General features: G+C 36.0%; 1 long non-coding RNA gene across 1 annotated transcript in view; it reads right to left on the reverse strand.

The window, feature by feature from the left end:
* Positions 1-2,481: 2,481 nt before the first annotated feature.
* LOC131483607 (uncharacterized) overlaps positions 2,482-14,738 on the reverse strand; it is a 311,404-nt gene continuing 299,147 nt past the window's right edge. Inside the window, exons 2-3 of the long non-coding RNA XR_009247804.1 lie at positions 10,723-10,969; positions 2,482-2,745 (exon numbers count right to left, since the gene is read on the reverse strand). This is a non-coding gene — a long non-coding RNA (uncharacterized LOC131483607). The remainder of the gene's footprint in view (positions 2,746-10,722; positions 10,970-14,738) is intronic.

A 14,738-nucleotide genomic window follows, 5' to 3' on the forward strand; every position in this document is an offset into this window, starting at 1 on the left:
TATACTAATTCATAAGGGTCTGGTTTTGTATTAAATTATCTGTACATATGATTTTTACTCCCCTACATTGTGTATTCCTTGTGGGCATCAAAGAAAAACTGTACTGGACAGAATGAAACAGGCAAGGAAGACCTTACTCAAGAGTAGTGTGCTAAGGGATTGAGATTGAATGCAACTCTGCTAAGACAAAGGCAGGCAGGTTTTTAAACACTGGGAAAAGTGGAAAGGGTTCACTGGACAATGTCACGGAGGAAGTTGGTCGACATGAGCAAGCTATCTGTGTTTGGTAATTGTCCCTTATCTGTCTAAAGTTTAGGCAATCTGAGGGGAACACTAAGTTCCTCTTAGTGGCTGAAATATTTGTATTCATCATGCACTTACCTCCTTTGCAAAGACCAATGCCTTGTGCATAATTAAACATTTCCTAAAACTACAAAATATTAAAAATGAAAAGATCTTGCAGCATATCCAATCTGATCTCTCCACTTATATATTCATATATACATATTCATATATATATATATATATATGTTCCAATTTGCTGTAAATAAACTATTACATGTATATTACAAATGCTAGATATGACAATTTCTAAACAATGCCTCTGTGTTAAGAAAAGTCTGTTTTAGATATTTAAGAATATTTTTAAAAATCAGAACATAGGCTTTGATCCTACTGGATTTTCCTTAGATCTTGAAAGGCTTAGTAGTTGCTAAAAGTTTAAATCAGCTTGACAGATAAACATCTTCAAGGGTCTGGCTCATCTCACTGCTATTCCCAAGCTTGCTGCACTTTATAACACAAAAATTCGTTCTTCTTTCTTAAATTCTGTCTTCTTTCCGAAATGATATTTTCAGTTGGTTACATCTAAGACAAATCAATCTATCCCTTTTAAGAATGGAAACACTGCAACCAGTCTTTGAAAAAAGGAATATATAATTTCCCTGGTTTCTTTTCCCAACTGGCATTACCTCCTCCCATCAGTGAATTCTACCCATTCCAAAGTCTTGCCGTAAGTGTGCGTTGGGGGGTATAGTGGTGAACACAGCTGCCTTCCAAAGTCTTGCCACATGAACCTAACAACTGCATGTGGAAAATTATTTCCAAATCTATATAAGCCCTACTTGACTATTTTATCAAGTATTTTTTATTTTTTTTTTTTTTTTTAATTTTTTTTTTCAACGTTTTTTATTTATTTCTGGGACAGAGAGAGACAGAGCATGAACGGGGGAGGGGCAGAGAGAGAGGGAGACACAGAATCGGAAACAGGCTCCAGGCTCCGAGCCATCAGCCCAGAGCCTGACGCGGGGCTCGAACTCACGGACCGCGAGATCGTGACCTGGCTGAAGTCGGACGCTCAACCGACTGCGCCACCCAGGCGCCCCTATCAAGTATTTTTTAATGTGAAAAGGTAGGTCAATATTATTTTAAAGACCTATTTTATTAAAGCCTTAAAGAAAAACTCCGCCCTTAAGATTTACATAAAAAATGAATCATGCAAAGGAACTCAAGTTTGCAATATTTGTAACACAAAGATTTCTGTCAAAAAAACAGTTGGAAATAACATGCTGTTTGCAATGTAATTGTTACTATTCACTATAGCAGAAAAGGCAAATGCAGAGAACTAAAAGGCTGACAGCCTAGTCATTTAAAACTACAGGTTGTCTCAGGAATGACAATGGTTTTGAAATTCAGCTCAACCCATGCGGAGAAGTTGTTCGCTCTAGATATTAGAGAATATTTAACACTTTAGTTGAAACTGTTTCCCTTTATTTTTTCCTCAGAACATTTCAACTAACCAAGGAAATCTTAGCCCTTTTTTAAAAAGGTAAATGAAATATTAAAATGGGCACTGGTCTTCTCTGCTGTTTCTGGAATCTGAATTTTTAATGAGGACATTTGTTTAGATGTGGATGATCAATAGAGCTGTAAAACCCACAAACAATTTGTTTCTTCTTCTAGGGAAAAAAGCATTAATATACTGAGTATAATTTTTAATAGACCCACATATTTGCTTAACTTTTTTTTCTGCTTTTATTCTTAAAGCAATTTCAGTTCCTATTCTGAAGGCGGAACTGTCCTCATCAGGACGTCTCACCTGAGTGATTCTTGTGCTTCTGTGTGTCCTTCTGGGTACCCTGCTTGTCCCTGACAATGACTCTTTCCCTGACCAGCCTATAGTCAGGCTCTGCGGAGCCCCCTTCTCCACGAGGCCTTGACCTTTAACCCCCTCCCCCCAGCCTTGCTTGGCCTGCACAGTAACAAGAATATTAGTAAGTCATTTTAGGGAGACTCACTGATATCTGATCACCTTCCACATGTAATTGAATATGCCCCAGGTGATGTCTTTACTACGGCCTGCCTTCACAAGAATCCCATTAGGTCGGGTTGGCAAGAATCCCTCCAACCCTTGATCTCTCTCCTCTTAGTGATTTCCATTGACCCCCACCGACAGACCCCCTCACCATAAATCCCCACTTGAGCATATTTCTATATTGACATCTCCTTTCCCCAATTGTAATAGTTTCTTACTGAAATTTGTTTTTACCACTTTAACTATGGTTTGCCTGGTTTTCTGTAGCATCCCCAATGGTAGCCTTACCTTGAGTAAATTGAGCTTCTTTGGAGGATTTGGAGGCCCTCAGTTGTGTTGCAGCTGCCACAAGGGTCTTCTCAGACAAGAAGGTCCAAATGGTTGGCCAGTTAGTCTTTAGCTCCTGTGTTTATGATTCTGCAGGCTTCTGACTGCACACAAGGAAAAGACTGAGGTGTAATAGTCCACTCTATGGAACACTCCTCCTTCTGGGGCCCTTTTTCTTTCCAAGCCTTTGAGCTCACAGCTACTCAATGACCAGAGAGATTAAGCCTACTGACTCCTTCCCCTTGCCTCCCACCCCCACAATTTATATTAGCCCGAATTTAAAGGTATTTTAGACATCATCCAATCCATCCATCCAATCTACCACCATTTTACAAACGAGGCAACTGAAACTCAAGACTTTGTACTTGTACTCAGTGGCAGATTTAAGATTAGAAACTGACGCCTTTTAAGTTCAATTTAGGGTTCTTTCTACTACAATACATTGCCTCATAAAATTGACATTTTCTAATGGCTTATACTCTTTTTCGTTTTGTTGGTCTTTTATCCCTTGTCAATAGGCTGAATGGTCTTCAACGACATTTCTCATGAGAAAACGTATCCCTTTCTCAGTGACGCTGAAATAGGATCTATGATGTCAGACGTAAGTGAGTGAGTTCAATAGTGGTTCTCCTACTTCTACGTGATTGCTTACCCAATCTTACATGTGTTAAAGACAGATCGGAGATATCAATAGATAGTATTAATCGCAAGTTATAAATGTGATATTGTAATATCCTGCATGAGTTGTTATACAAATGTTTGGATTAGTTGTTTGTATTTTAAATTTCAGACCTCATCAAAATACTTATAAAACAAAATTATAAAGAAAATCACCAGACTCTGAAGATAAAAGAGCTTGACTTGTACAGTTTATGTTGGTTGATTGCTCCTAGGACAATCTCCTGCAAGTGTGATTGGATTTGCAAATGTCAGAGTTCAAAGTGAATAGACCATGGTATTTACAATGTCTGTTATACAAAAAAGCTGAGCATACTAGCTGTCAAGTCAAAGACGATGCAAGCTGGACTTTATTCTTGTTTTCTCTACATACACAGCAGTTTATATGGTACTGGATTTTGGTCCGTTACTAACATGGGGTATTTTCAGATTTTGTAGTGACATTGTATTATATGATGAAACTCTTGTTACATTCTTTTTTCTTTTTTCCAAGAAAAACTCATCTTTAAATAATATTCAAAATGATTAGCATTGTTTTACAGATTATAAATGTCTACTACTCTGAGGAATATATTTAAAAAGTAAAGTTTCTCTTATTGCAAGCACTGTTATTTCTTCTTTCTTGCTTGTTTTTCTTTTCTTTTCTTTTTTTGGTATACATCTTCTTGCCTTCAGCTAGTAATCCTCTTTTGAAATACCATGGAAACAAGCAAATATGCCTCATTAAACTTTCCTTGCAGGAGAAAAATTGAAAGAATTTTTAAATTGTAGAGTAGATAAAAATAAAACACATTTATTTTAAGGGTGATTAGATCGTCCTTTTAAATTCTTTAAAGAAAGGTACCAGAGTTGGCAGGGAAAAAAACAGACCATGTGTTTTCAAATTTGTGAAATTGTGACAATTTTAAAGAATGGACGATTTATTCTTTTGCTTGAATAAATACAGAAAATAATCACTCTCAATTATATTTCATACTTAGTACTAAGTGACATTTCAGATATATTGTGAAAGTAAAGTAGCCATTTCTGATAATGCACACATATAATTATGAGTGACATTAAAGAACTTCTCTATTAACAAGCTGTATTTGCACAATGCCTTTTGTTAAGAAAAACTGCCTTATTTACTCTTGTTCTACAGTATTCCATGAGTTAGGCAATGGGTATATTTCTTTGAAAGATGAGACCAGAAACAGCTGGGTGGTGAGTTTTTTCATAAAGTGAGTGAAGCTCTCAGGGAGGTAGAGGCTATCAAATTCTTGAGTCTTTCAGTGGTCGAATAATAAAAGAAAACTCTTTTGCCTAAAGGACATTAGCTGTCCCTTACAGCTGAAACTAAAATTGACAAGTTCATTTCATATTAAGGGTTGACCCTTTCACACAGCTTGGAACTTGGGAATGAAAGAAAATATTAGCTTTTAGTAGTTTTAATTTATTCCCCCCACTCTCAGAATAAGCCTAATGAATGGATCTGAGGTTGCAGGAACATCACCATTGCTCAGAATCTCCCTCTCGTTTTTCTGCCAACTTGTATTGTATACTCTTAACTAAGGCAGTGACTATTAGGGGCCTGTCTTGAATTAAACATCTAATCCTTGAAAAAGTGAATGATGTTTTTAATGGCACACTGTGAAGTGAAAGGAATTATTGATTTTTGTTGAGTTAGTATTTTGTACATTGAAATCCACTTTAACAACACGAATCAATATATCTCTTTCATCTCACTGTTGTGGATTTTTTTTTTCTCAACCATGGATGTAAATTCATTTAGCAACATGTTAATTTCCTATCTGTCTGGACTGAAAGGTTTCTATCTTAGTGATGCATTAATTGAGGCACCCAAAAGGTATACAGAAACCTCTGACAGATTAAGCAAACCCAAGTGTGTTAAGCTATTACAGGACAGGCCCAAAACGCGATCTGTGTGCAGCAATCCAACCTCTACAGCTAGACAAGGTGGTTATGCTTCAGCAACTGGTGGCTATTTCCTGGTAGTTGTAGATGTGATTTTTGTCCTGTTTCTTATAAAAAGGGCATGGGGGTGTAGGGAGTAACCAGTCCTTTTGCTTGGTTATGAAATTCCTGTAGGGACTAAGGGCAGGCTGCCCCAAGATGAACCATTTTGGCATCAAGATCATTTTGAGTTAAAAAGCAATCAAAACCCAACAGATTCAGGAAAAGCTCCTCCCCAACAACTGCCTAAAAAGAATTTAGGTAGAGGACCTGCTCCAGGAAGAATTATCACCTTAGATTAGCCACATTATGATAGGAACCAGGTGGGCTGGATAGAGAGGAGCCCAAAAAGGCCACTTTGATCAAAGTCCTCTCTTTGTCCCATGGTTTCTTGAGTGGCCCAGTAAACATTTGTTCACTAAAACATTAACTCTTTTTCATTTTGCTGTGATTTGCATTTCTTCTCTTTGAAGCCCCAGGCCCCTACTCCCTTCTCCTTAGCCCAGAATGACGTATATACCTCATTTTCCCTGTCAAATTTCCATGTCTGTGTGGATTCCCTGTGTGTATGCTATTAAATTTGACTTTCTCCTCTTCATCTGTCTCATGTCAATTTGATTCTTAGTCCAGCGAGAAGGACCTAGAAGGAGACAGGAAATTCTTGCTCCCCAACATTCCTTATTAAATGACAATACGATACTATGAATAATTATATTAGATATAGCGCATGTGTTATTATTCATGAATACTTTTCTCCACTGATGATCAAATTTACATTGCTTTCCTTTCTTCATAAATTCAGAAATAGATTTCACTTCTTTTCAAGTATAGATGATATGAGGAAAAAAAAGTTCTGATTCTGCTTGTCATTTATTTTAAACTTGCAGGACATTTTCATCCTCAATTTTACAATCTAATGCCCAAGGGAGAACATCTATATTTTTAAAATTGTTGTGCTTGACACTGAAGTTTTACCTTATAAATTTACTTACTTTCTTTTGTTTTGACATTTGTAAATGTAACAAGAGGCAGAGACATTAGAGCCTACCAGGATTTCCAGAAGAGGGGAAAAAACATCTTTATACCTATGTGCAAGGAAATGTGCCTTTATGTGGACTTCAAGTGGGAAGTTAGATGGTAAATAACATCCTATACTAATTTCAACATGGCATCATTTGAATAATTAACATAAGTTTTACAGAGTTGTTCAGATTCTTTCATTGGTATTTTACTTTCTACAATTTATTCACTGAAACACACTCCCATGCACATGCTGCACGGAGACTTCAATTCATTTGTATTACATTTACTGACTTTAACAACAAAACAAATAAATCTGTTTACTCCATTTTGATTCTGAATCTCAAACATTACAACAAATTCAATGGGAAAAGAAGTGTGAGGAACTAAGAAAGTTCAGAGAGAGATGGTGAGAATCAGGAAAGGTTTTATGAAGAGAGTGGTGCCCTAGCTAAGTATGGAAGCAACTAGCCAGGCAAATAGGAAGAGAAACTCACAGAGAACAGAGTGATTCACTTAGTGCAGGGAAACGGATACAAGGCAAGGAGGCATAAAGAAGCGTAAGCTGGCAGAGGACGCTGGTTGGGGACCGGTTTCATATGATCCGACAGGACTCACAGGGAAGACCAGGGAAGTAAGAGCAAGGACCTTGGATTCAGAGTATGGCTTCTTCCTCTAAGTCTCATTCACCACATTTCTATCTGCCAAACACTCATATTTTAGCACCTGGCTACAGGGTCCTATCTTCTGCAGTTCTCTAAAGTCCCTCCTCTGAGATCCTGCCTTTTTTTGTTCAGACTTCCAGCATAACACGGTAGAAAAAGAAAGTCATCCAGAACATATCGAATCTGAGCTGTTTTGGATGAAATTCTTTGCCAATGAGATCTTCTCGTGTCTGTATGTATGGAAATATTTCACTCTTTAACACTGCTTCATAGCATTCCATAGCATGGATTCATTTCCACAAAACTTCATTTATTGTCCATTTTTTTGCAGATGTTTATTTGTGACGTGATGCTTTTTCTTGTTCTTGAATTTCCTTAGTAATCAGGATAAAAATTCTTTTTGACATTTTTGTTATGTCTTCTGTTCTTTGCCTTCATATGTATACTTTATTCTCTACTGTGTATTTACATATTTATTAGTTTGTATGCCTTTTATATAAATTAACCAACATGAATTTATTAAATTTATATACCCACACTATTTTACCTGTTTTATATGATGTAAATATTTTTCCCCAGATGGTCCCTTATATTTTCACTTTATTGATGGCATATTTTGTTACAAAAGGTGTTTATATTTTGGTACCATCAAATGTATCTGATGATTAAGAATGAAAAAGTTATCAGTCTTCTCCTTATGGATCCATGTTGTGGATATCCCATATTTTCTTCGTAATAATTTCATGGTTTTATTTTTCTTACTTGTTTTGGTTTCCTTATTTTTCGATTTAGAACTAACTGGAGGGGCGCCTGGGTGGCGCAGTCGGTTAAGCGTCCCACTTCACCCAGGTCACGATCTCGCGGTCTGTGAGTTCGAGCCCCGCGTCAGGCTCTGGGCTGGAGCCTGGAGCCTGCTTCCGATTCTGTGTCTCCCTCTCTCTCTGCCCCTCCCCCGTTCATACTCTGTCTCTCTCTGTCCCAAAAATAAATAAAAAACGTTGAAAAAAAAAATAGAACTAACTGGAATTTATTTTTGTCTTTGTAAAAAAAAAACAACACAACAAAACCTCATAAAATTAGATTTTATCTCCCATCAATTGACCAATTGTTCTAACAGCCTTACTGACTAGGCTTTCTTCTTAGTAATTTGTAATGCCATCATTTTCATATTCCAAATTTCCACATATATTGTATCTAATTGTGGACTACCTGCTTTGGTCCAGGGATATATTTGTATAGTTATGCATAGATATTATACATATTTAGTACATCTAGTTTTATGATACATTTTCATATCTGATAGAGCAAGCATTCCCTTACTGTTTTTTGTTTTTCTTTTCAAAATCTTCTTGGCTGGTCTTCACATTTTAGTATCCCATACAAATTTTTGAGTTAGCTTTTCGAGTACTTGAAAAATTCCTTTTTAGATTTTTGAATTGAATTGTACAGTATTCTCAGGTTAATTTGAAAAGATTAAAATATTTCAAATATCAAGTCTACCAATCCATGAGCATTCTCTCCTTCCACATATTCAGATGCGGTTTCACGCCCTCTAGTCACATTATGTGCTGTTTTTTACAAAGGTCGTGCGCATTTTTTGATATGCGTATCCTTATGTATTTTTATAATTTTGTTACTGTTATGAATGATATGCTTTTTATGATTATATTTCTTATTGATTTACTGAAATATTGACAGCTATTTGGTTATTTTATATTGATCTTGTATATAGCCATGAAATTCTCCTTGCAAGTAGTTTGTAGACTAGAAAATCTATACATATACAATCATAGAAATGCCAGTTATATCTGTAAAATTGCCATTTAAAGTCTCATTCTCAGGGTTCCTGAGTGGCTCAGTTTGTCGAACATCCAACTCTTGATTTTGGCCCAGGTCACAATCCCAGGATCATGGGACTGAGCCCCATGTCAGGCTCTGTGCTGAGCATGAGGGCTGCTTAAGACCCTCTCTCTTTCTATATGTCTCTTCCCCACCCCTCTCCCCCTAAAAACCCATTTTCATGATCTTTAACTTTTGTAAATAAGTATAATACATAGTAACAATGATGAAAATAAACATCCTTTTCTTGTTCCTGACTATAAAGTGAAAGTTATGGTTTCCTTGTTTAGAATGCTATTTTCATACATTTCTGGTATGGCCGTTTTGCTGTTGACTACTAACACTTCTCATTCTGTGGCACAGTTGAGAAAAAATGTTTGTGACCTGTAATCATTCTTCCCTAAATGAATGGGTGCTTCCTGGATGCTGGAATAAAAAATCTAGTCTCAGAATCCGAGGCTGATGTCTCCCATGGCTACTATAGAAGGTTCCGGATGGTCTATAGGTATATTAAAAGAAGAAACTTTGTCTGACTGTTTTCAGCATCTGATACCTCAGATATCTCCCTCTCCATGACCTTACAAGCCTCCGTAAAAGAGAGAAGGATTAATGGCTTAAAAGACAGTGAATGGCCAGCACATTTTTAAACACTGTAACAGAATCTATGCTTAATTGGTTTTATTACATCTTGTAAAAACCAAACCAAACCAAAACAGGAAGACTCTGTAATTGAAGAAAGGATTGTTGAAACATTTTTACTTCCAAATTCAACTTAGATATACATTTATACAGCTCGCTAACTGTGACATGATTGTACATTCCAATCTATTCGTACTATTCAAGCTATCATTTAAGTTTTAATCATTTTCTCTGCAAACATGTTATCAGATATTCCCAAGTTGGATTAGTATTTGATAAATGACAAGAAAAATACTTGTGTATTTACATCTAGGGTTAGAATGAAAGAGGGAATGACTGTGGAGCATTCCAACACGTGGAGAAATTCAGCTCTACAAGAAGCTCTTTCTTTAGTTCCTATGACAGTAGAGAGAAAGCCTGAAAGAATCTAGTGCCAGAAGACTGACAAAACTACAAGAGCAAAGGAAGGGCTTGTGTAAGAAAAAAGAAAAAAAAATCCAGAATTTCATTTACTGGCTCAAGTTGTTGGGGAATAAAATATCCATTTTTGTGACACATGGTTCAATAAAGACCTGGACTGAAGAGAAGTGGGAGCATGCATTTTAGTTCATGGGCACCAGGAATTTAAGTATGTAACCACCTTGGGTCGGGGAGCAGCAATCTGTCAAGAGAACATGCTCTGAGTCAAGTTGCTTAAGAATTTTTTTTCAGGACCAACTGGTAAGTTAATAATATTTTAGATGGAATTTGACTCCAGAATTCTCCCAGAGAAATGAACTGCTTGACTGGAAACAAAAGACAAGTACCTGGTTTCTTAACTTCAAGAAACCATAAATATTGTGTTTGTTAGTCCAAGCATAGGTCTGACTACTAAGCAAATAACTCGAAAAAGGGATTTATTTATTTAGTTAGTTAGTCAGTCAGTCAGTCAGTCAGTCCTTGGACCTATGGAAAATCAACAGGACAAAGTACTCTAGTGGAAAGGGCATGGGGTTTTTAATCTCATTCCCATATAAGTTGATATAATGACTTGGGTATTTCGCAATTCCCTTTCCTTCTGTGTCCCTTAGTTTTCTTAACTACAAAATGAATTCATGGACATGATATAAAACACACAAGAATTCTGTAGTGCAAGCCAGGCATCAAAAATACCAAATGCTCCATCTATATATAAACTAGTTGGTGTTGGTGACAGAGGGATGAAGGATCTACCTGCTGGCTTCCTGGTCTTCCTCCAACTTTGAGACATTTCTCAATAAAATACAGGTCCCTGTGGTTCTCTCTCACCTTCTGAGATTCTGAGTTATGTGTCCTGTTGAGCGTTGTCCCTTGTCTCTAGTGTCCTCTTAAATGGGTGTGCTCTATAAGTAGCAGTTCAGTACCAAGCTTTCACTGACGATCCCCTGTTAAACTAGGTGGTCCTAGGATTATTCTTCCCACAAGCACTGCAATCCAGGCTGCTTCAAGTTTTGTGATGCTAGATACTGGCTGGAAATTTCAGTGGAGACTTGAAACGTAGCCCATTTTTAGATTCCTACGGGGAAAGCAAAACGAAAATTATTCAAGTTAACATTGAACCAGAAATATTTCTGACCCCTCACTAACCTCTGAAGGAATCCCTGCCTTTAGTACTAAAAGAGAGACGTAGTTGTCTAAATTTAAAGCTAGACTATATACTGCCTGAGGGAAGGTAACATATGTACCTTGTCGGTTTAAAAATGATTTGTTTCAAAAATCATTTCACTGAGGTGTAATTGACACACAAAAGTTGTACATATTTAATTCAGGCATCTTAATGAGTTTGGAGATAAGTATATATCCATGAAACTATCACCAATAATCTATGCCATAAAATAGCCATCAAACTCCAAAAGTTTCCTCCCACCTTCTCCTCCTCCTTCTTTTTCTTCCTATTATTTGTTATTTTGTGATAGGAATACATAATATCTACCTTCTTAGCAAATTTTAAAGAATATAATGCAGTAATTATAGGAACTATGCTGGATGGTAAATCTCCAGGACTTATTCATCCTGCCTAACTAAAACTTTGTTCCCTTTGTCTAATACATCCTAATTTCTCCTTCCTCCCAACTCCTGGCAACACCCATTGTGCTCTCTATTTTTATGAATTTGACTATTTTATATTTCTCACATAATTGGTATCGTATGGTATTTGTCTATCTGTGTCTGGCTTATTTCACTTAGCATAATGTCCTCCAGGCTCATCTACGTTGTTGCAAATGCAGGACAAAATAGAGTTTAAGTCAAAACTATCTTAAGAGACAAAGAAGGTCATTATATAATAACAAAGGGGTCAATTTACCAGGATGATATCACAATTATAAGCATATTTGCACCCAACATATCAGAGCGCTTGAGTATGTAAAGCAAACACTGACAAATCTGAAGGAAGAAATAGCCATACAATAATGGGAGGAGACTTCACTATCCCATTTTCAATAATGGATAGATTATTCAGACAGAAAATCAATGAAGAAACAGCAGACCTTAGCAATATAGACCAAATGAACTTAACACACATCTACATTACATCCCATCTAATGGCAGCAGAATACACATTTTCTCTAGTGCATATGGGAAGTTCTTCAGGATAGAATCCATGCTATATCACAAAACAAGTTTTAATAAATTGAAGAAGACAAATAATTCCAAGTATCTTTTCCAACCATGACAAAATAAAACTAGAAAAAAAAGCATAAAAAGGACAATGGGAGATTAAACAACACACTATTGAACAACCATGGGATCAAAGAAGAAAATTGAGAGAGAAATTAGAAAATATTTTAAGACAAACAGAAACAAAATGCAACATACTAAAACTTATGAAGTACAGGAAAAATAGTATGAGTAGAGAAGTTCCTAGTGATAAATGCTTACTTTAAAAAACAAAGATCTCCAATACCTCAAGAAACTAGAAGAGGATGAACAAACTAAGCCCAAAGTTAGTGAACAGGAGAAAACAGTAAAGATTAGAGCAGAAATTTAAAAAAAAATTGAAAAACAACAGAAAAATCTATGACACTAAGAGGTTTTTTTTTTCCATATAAACAAAAGTTGACAAACCCTTACCTAGAATAACCAAGCAAAAAAGAGAAAAGACTCAAATAAATAAAATCAGAAATAGAGGAGAAATTTCAAAGGATGCCACAGAAATAAAAAAAAAACAATTATAAAGGATGATTATGATTAATTATATGCCAAAATGGGACAATCTGGAAGAAATGAATAAATTCTTAAAAATATACAGTGTACTAAGACTGAAACAAGAATAGAAAGCATGAACAGATCCATAACAGACATTGAAGCAGTAATCAAAAGTCTCCCCCTAAAGTAAAGCTCAAGACCAGATGGCTTCACAGGTGATTTCTACCAAATATTTAAAGAATTAATATCAATTTTCCTAATCTTTTCCAAAAAATAGAGTATGAAGGAGAGTACTTCCAAACTCACTTTGGTACCAAAGGGAGACAAAACACCATAAGAAAAGAAAACTATCTCTTCCCAGTTCTTTAATTTAATCCCATTAGTTAATTTGCTCTGTTTTTGATGGGCCCACCGTTTCTGAAGGCCGTAGTGTAGGTCGCCTATAATGCAATCTCATTATTCTCTCTAATTACCAGAAACTATGGTATGCAGTGTGTAAACGGTGTTTTAAATGACTGAAGGTGATGTCTATTCTCCTTTCCATCTCCAACACAGATGATTGGACCAGGAATAATAGATAGGTGTCCAAAAGTATAAAATGCAGAGCCTTGGGGAGCCTGATTTGGAAAGTTGGTTCATGCTAATCAGATCCTCTCCTTCAGGAATGGAAACTCAGAGAGAACACACTTATGAGCTGTGGAATGTCTGGCTCCACTCAGTCACTGGTATGTGTAGTAACAGAAAGTCTGTCATTAAAGAGAGGTTATATGGAAAAGAAGGGAGATTTTTAGAAGGTAGGCGGAGATAATTTTTTTACATTGGGAAAAAGCCACAAAAATGTTTCCTGTTTGTGAAGAGTTCATAGAAAGATCTGGAAGAAAAAAATATAATTTAAAAATTGTACAGCAAGAATGAAGCTGGAACCTTACTTAATATCCTAAACAAAACAAAACAAAACAAACACTAAAAATCAAAGACCTAAATGTAAAACTTAGAACTCTTAAAAAAAAAAAAAACATAGAGGAAAATTTCATAGCATTGGATTTGACAATGATATCATATATATGGCACCAAAGTGTAGGCAACAACAACAAAAATAGACAAAGTAGACTTCATGAAATTTTAAAAAGAAGTATATTAAAAACAATATCACCAAAATAATAAGGCAACCCACAGAACGGGAAAAACATATTTTCAAATCATATCTGATAAGGAATTAATATCTGGAATACATAGAGAACTCTTAAAATTCAACAAGTAAATAAAAACAACCCAATTCAAAAATGGGCAAATGACTTTTCTCCAAAGAAGATATACAAATGGCCAATAAGCACATGAAAATATGTTAAACACCCCTAATCATTAGGGAAATGCAAAATCAAAACCACAATGACATATTACCTCATACCCATTAAAAAACAGAAAACAAAAAGCATTGGCAAGGATGTGGAAAAATTAGAATTCTTGTGTATTGTTGGTAGGAATATAAAATGGTACAGCCATTGTAGAAAACAGGATGGTGATTCCTTAAAGATTTAAACATAAAATTACTATATGATCCAGCAATTCCATTTCTGGGTATATATCCAAAATAACCGAAATCAAGGTCTCAAAGATATATGTACATTAATTTTCATAATGGTATTATTCACAACAGTTAAAATGCAAAAGCCTCCCAAGTGTCCATTGACAGACTAATGGATAAGCAAAACATGGTATAAACATACAGTGGAATATTATTCAGCCTTAAAAAAAAAAAAGTTCGGGGCGCCTGGGTGGCGCAGTCGGTTAAGCGTCCGACTTCAGCCAGGTCACGATCTCGCGGTCCGTGAGTTCGAGCCCCGCGTCAGGCTCTGGGCTGATGGCTCGGAGCCTGGAGCCTGTTTCCGATTCTGTGTCTCCCTCTCTCTCTGCCCCTCCCCCGTTCATGCTCTGTCTCTCTCTGTCCCAAAAATAAATTAAAAATGTTGAAAAAAAAAATTTAAAAAAAAAAAAAAAAAAAAAAAAAAAAAAAAAAAAGTTCTACTGTATGCTACCACATGAATGAAACTTGAGATAATTATGCTCATTGAAATAAGCCAGTCAGAAAAAAACAAATAGTGCATTTTTCCACTTATATAAGGTACTTATAGGAGCCA

This window comes from Neofelis nebulosa, chromosome 8, assembly GCF_028018385.1.
Source record: "Neofelis nebulosa isolate mNeoNeb1 chromosome 8, mNeoNeb1.pri, whole genome shotgun sequence".
NCBI classification, from domain to species: domain Eukaryota; kingdom Metazoa; phylum Chordata; class Mammalia; order Carnivora; family Felidae; genus Neofelis; species Neofelis nebulosa.